Below are 6,169 nucleotides of genomic sequence, written 5' to 3'. Positions count from 1 at the left end.
TGTGGCTGGGCTGGTTAATCACACATATTCCCAAGAGCTATCAAAGCTGGTTGGACCTGAGAGCTGATCTAACGCAAAATACTCATATTGCCCCCCCAAAACCCACACAAGCCAGTGAGGGCTGTGGTTATCCACCTGCTATAGGCTGAGCCTTTCTGTCTGGTACGGTTAAAGGTTGAAGTCTGAAGGGTTCTACACTATTGATGTAAAATTATATATATGCATGGAGTATTATTTAACACACTATCTTGACTTCAAAAATATTCTGATTTAAGCTTGAACCCAATGATATTTACATATCAAATTCTCAGCTTACCACTGCTGGCCAGCCCTACAGTTCAGTAATACTCTTAATTAAGGCCCTGATGGGGGTCAGTGGTTAAGGCTTAAATCTATTGACTTAATAAAATTAAATATGCATAATTATTTATTGCTGACTAGTGCAGACACACATGTGTAAGCTATTCCACTCACACTCACCCTATGCACTCCTAGGGGCAAATCCTGGTTTTGTGTTTAATGTGTGCATCACCAAACAGAATGGTGGGGGCAGGCTCTTGGGCACTACAAGTAAGATAATTGTTTAGCTAACATCATTATGCTGATTTAAGGCAAAAGAACTTCTTTAATGCTTAAGCATGTGCGTAAAGTGTTATCAATTCATTAATTGTTATCAATTGTTCAAGTCTGTGTTTATGAACTGTACTACCTAGAGCCTAAATATACCCCATGTCAGCAGGTTAAGGGCAGCTGCAGCACCTGCAGGTGCTTCCAGCAGAACATATTCAGGCTACAGCACAGCTGCACAGTGGTACCCAGAAAATATTCAAGCCCTTCCTTGTGCCCTCATGCCAAACTGACATTTCAGAACTGCGATATCAAGTCATTTAAATACTGCCAGTTTATGCAGCATCTCAGTTATCCTTTAATAGTATACTTACTTTTCTCTCAGAAGAGAGTGGTGTCTAATCATGTCAGGATTTTCTTAAGTAATTCTGCCTCAGGGTAAAGAGTACTTTTTTTATACAACAGAGATGGATCTATATGGCTTTAAGAGGCAGATTCTCCTAACACTCAGGGCCTGGCTTAGAGGAGGCTCCTGAACTGATTCTGTCAAAAAGCATTTGCATTTTCTTCAGGGCGAGTTAGAAAAGGGAAAAAACCTAAATGTGTTTTGACATTTGTATTTCGAGTGTTATCTGTCAAATATGCCAGGACCAGATCACAAATTTCCTAAAGATTGTCGTGGCTATCCAGCCTATCAGTAGCAATCTGGGGCTCATATACGATCCATGCGGAAAGGCACATTGATAGAGTGCAATGACAGATTTTGCATTAGGACAGAGGAGGAATAGGGGCAGCTAATGGCATCTTTAAAATTGTACATGGGTCTTCTCAGTAAGTGAGGTCTGGCAGGCCAGTTTGCAAAAACCAGAGAGGAAACAGAAACCAGAAAGTTGCCCAAGGCCACAGCCATGCTACCTGGAGCTGACCAGTGGCTTCATCACACAAGTCTTTTTTCCCTTACGTTTTCTGCTGCTGTGGGCAAAATTTATCTGTAGGAAGCCTTGACCTTTCACTTCCCATTTATACATTATTTTGGAGCAATGGATCTCTTCCAGTCCCCATTTCTCTGAAACTGGCTAGGGGCAGAGGGACTATACAAGGAAAGGCAAGCAATGTCACTGGGGGCTGAGGGATGCTGAGGAGTGGACCCCTGCCAGGACAGGCATCCCCACCTACTGCAGAGCCCCAGCCCTGGGACTGGCTGCAGCACCGGCCTGGATACCTGCTCCAGCAGGACAAACAGCACTTATGAAGGACATCCAAGAACAGCCTTGCATATGCCCGTTCAAAATCAGTGGCAGCAGAGGACAGAGGCTGCTTAGATTTTACATTGCTTCATCTATTTAGTCCCCCAGGTTTGTTATTGATTCCACCTGTGACATTATGCAAAAGCCCCCATCGACCACAGGACCATTTAGGATGATTTCTGATACTCCAGCAGCATCAAATTAGATCTGCTTCAAGGTGATCTGTCAGCTCTGCCTCTCCATCACACAGTGCACGGCTGTTTCCAAAGCACCTTATTCTAATACTCCGTTTTAATACCATGTGCAGAGGAGTTCTGCAGGTCCTGTTATTATATGAAATTAAAATTCATTGTGCTGGTTACATTCCTAGGTTTAATGTATTGGCACTGGTAGCAAAACAGTGAGAGCCCACTGAATGCAAGATGCCACGTGTTGTATTAGCTACATTGATTTGTAGATGAGGAATGCACAAATTGGTGACACACTGTACTCTAACATTATAACAAAAATGCCAATGAAATGTAATGCTGTGTAGAGAGACATGAGTTGTTGCCCAGTGTATTAACAGTCAAGCTGAACTGGGGGGGAAAAGGTGTTGGTGTGTTTGCTGCTGAATGTTCTTGAGATCCTGTGTGGTAAAGTGATGCTGGTCTGACCACAGGTGACGTTATCCTTACCGAGAGCGTGCTTGTCCCAAGGTTTTCCAGGGATCATCAATACCCTGAGTTCTGCTACAGATGCTGTCAACCATTTAATTATGGATGCTTAATCACTGGTGGTGGATTAGCCCCTGGTCTCCTCCAAACACAAGCATGTACGTGCAGCAAAAGCTGAGTTTCAGAGTCCAGGCAGCAAGCTCGCAGATAGCTTCGATTTCCCATAAGGTTGTCCCCGCACGATGAATACCTTTCAATCACATAGAGGTGGATGGGCACAGGCTTCAGTAGGTGTTTGTTTCTCACATAGTGAAGCCTTCTTCAGATCCGGGGCAGAGCCCACAGGAAATACTTGGCAGTGGACTGCATTTTTGCAGGGTTTGAGAGATCACTTGTGAATATGATGAGCTGAGGGACCAGTTCAACATGCAATATTGCAGAAGGCACCATGATTTCCCCTGTGCCATATGACATGGAGCACATGTGTCATATGCATCTCGTCTCCCCCAAGGTTTCTGGGAAGGATGCTCTGCAAAGCACTGAATCTTAAAAGCAGTTGAAGCTGAACACCAGCCCCTCTTTTCTCCCAGTTTAATTCCAACCTGGTCCTGGTAGCACCTGCCCCCACAACCTCTAACTTACACTGCACATAAACACTAAGTTTTTGTAATCCTTCCTCTCCAGTGGGTCAGGATATTAATCACTGACACCACGAAAAGGAATCATTGGCCACCACAAGATTGATGGAGTCCCTGGAGGGTAGGTGGGATGGTGAGGTGGCACACAGAATGACTCTTAAAATATAGCTACCATCTATTTCATAGTATTGATAGATTTGAATATCAGCTGTGTACCCATTATGAATAGTTTACAAAATTTAAGGACTTTTGATACCCATGTTTTAGCTGTAATTCCACTTTCCCACCAAAATCTAATGTCTTCTGAATCCTGGGTCACTGCTGACATAAACAGCTCCTATTTCTCCATTCTAACCCATCAATAATAAGGAATATAAAGGGTAGATTCATTTTTCAGCATCATCAGGATGCCAGAACCAGGATATCGAAACAGATGTGAGAGCTATGGCACAGCCCCATTGCCTGTGCTGCTGGGAGGCATTGCTGCAGAGCGGAATAGAAGTATTTCTCTATTTTTATTTACTTTGGAATCAGAAGGTTTTACAGGCATCACAACCACTTGGAATGAACAATACAGGGCAGTAAGCGGCTGTTTGGTGACTCGGCCAGAGCAGTCTGGAGAGCACCACAGACACTTGCTGGAGCAGTAAGCCAGACCGCCCCGGGCAGGAGCAGCCCAAGCACTCAGCCCTGGAACAAAGCTTCTGTTCCAAAAAGGCTCCCAACTCATCCCAACACAGTCAGAAACTCCCAGCCAGCCCTGTGCCTCCCAGGGCTGCCCCAATGTCAGCCCAGCACGGGCTTCTAGGCTCACCCAAACAGACCCACAAGATGTGTGCTGACCTCCAGAGAGATGTGTCAGTGGTGGGGAGTGCACCGAGAGCCTAAAGGAAAAATCAGGGCTAGTGCTGGGTAATTTGGGACATCTCACTGTCGCCAGAACCAAATACCATCTTCTCCCAGCTGCAGAAATGGCCCCTCGCCCGAGATCCCAGGGTGCAAACTCTGAGGAGCAGGACTGATCCCATAACTGCAAGAACTCCCTTCTGTCAGAGCATCAACCAGGCTGAAAATGATGCTGACCACCATAAACACTCCAGGTGTCCTTCTGTCCAGCTGCAAATACACACAACACAAGTTCCCTTTAAAGATGAAATCATGCAAATAAGACAACTCCAGAAATCTTCAGCAAGGTCATCCCAGGACACAACATAACCACCTCTGTTGCCTTGATAATGGGTCGGATAAATATTTAAATCACATATTAGCTTTCTCACTAGCTACTTGTGAAGCACCCAGACCAGCAGGAAACTTGGGCTCTGCAGCCCACCAAGGAGCTATCAACCTGCTGGGCAGCACAGAGTTTGTTTCTGATGGTGAAGAGGAGGCGTAGGCTCCGTAGGGGATGAAGGGATGTCCAGCAGTGTGCTCAGAGCTGGGTGCTCAGCACCCTGTGTCAGTGCAGGACTGGCCTCGTGGGCTGGGATGTGGCCCCGGCCTGCTCTGCCACCACTGAGCTGAGCTGGGGACTCGCAGAGGTGCTTTGGTATCTACTTGAAAATGCATTAAAGCTCTTCCTCTTGATGGACACATTTGCAGTATAAATAGTTATGTCCTCTTTATTTCACTCTGAGGTTTAATTAATATATAAATCAAACGCTTATAAAACTCACAAATGCTTGGGAAGATGTAAAATTTAATTAGTTTGCCCACACAACTCCATATGTCAACTGTTAGCTCAATTACTCTTTGCCATGAAATACTGACTGCACTTTCCCATATTAGTAATTTCCCTCTATCTCGGAGTCATGGTTAATCAACACCCTGAACTCAACACACACATGTTAAATTAAATACTGAGCACAAGGAACAAGAGCCTCTTTAATGAAATCACAGCTGGATTTTGCTCAGAAATGAGATCCTCACACAATATTGGGGTAGATAATAATCTCTGGGGTGTGGAGCAGGTTATCACTCCACTCCGGGACGTGCTACTGGAACAGCTTGCAGGAGGTGCACCACCTTGCTCACGCTCTCACATGGAGCGATGGAAGAAATACATCCCTGTCCGGGTTTTCTTGGGATGGGAGAGGGATGGAGCAGGTGCCAGTCAGGCAGGAACTGGAGGAGACGAGGGGAGGCTGGGGATGGAGCACAGGGCAGGGATGGGTGAGAAGGGGCAGGCAATAGATATGCTGTGATCGGCTCCCGCATGTGCAAAGTGCAGGTGTGCAGCAGTTAAAAGGCAGTGACAAGCTAGCAGTGTATACATTAAATACACATTAAAAGCACGTTTAGGTCAGCCCCCAGTCTGGCAGCGAGAGTCAGTACAAATGAGCACTGCTGCTGCATTTATTCCTATTTCAAAATTTTCAAGTGACAACAAAATGTCAAAATTATCATCTGAAAAAGGGCCAACAAACTCACTGCCCTCCCAGGGCCCCCCTCCTCCCCAGCACCATCCCCAGCACAAGGGCTCCGATAGCCCCCTTGGCTCGCGTGCTGCAGGGTGCAGCCGAGCTCTGTGCTGAGCCGTGTCAGCTCGTGTGCCCATGGCTTTCTCCCTGGTCGGACGTGCCACAGAGTGACTTGGAAGTGACCTTTGCTGGCTCAGCCACGGCGCCCAGTGCGCCTGGCTGCTTCCGGCACAACAGCCGGGCAGTGGCACCACTGAGGCAGGGTCCTGCCTGCCCATGGAAAGCAGGGACATGTGGCTGTGACCACAGCACCATGGCCAATGGGACTGTTTGGTGGGAAGGAGGATGCCGGTGGCTGGATATGCTGTAGCAGAGGGTGCAGCAGCCAAGTGGAAGTTAAGAAAGCTAAGGGCGATGCACTAAACCATTTCACTGCCTTCAGGAGAACTCCCTCGGAATAAAGATGCCTTTAACTCTAAAAAATACTTTAAATTAAGCTCTTATTTTCCCCATTTGTGCCTCTTGCTTGTTTATAATTTTCCTGTTTGTGCTGTGAATACAGGCTATTAATTTTACCTAAAACTATTTTCTTACCCATTTTGCTTTCAAAAGCTGGCACAGGAGCAAAGCCTGGCCACGACCAC

Source organism: Strix uralensis, chromosome 6 (genome assembly GCF_047716275.1).
Source record: "Strix uralensis isolate ZFMK-TIS-50842 chromosome 6, bStrUra1, whole genome shotgun sequence".
NCBI lineage: Eukaryota > Metazoa > Chordata > Aves > Strigiformes > Strigidae > Strix > Strix uralensis.
Note: the sequence above shows the minus strand (reverse complement) of the source record.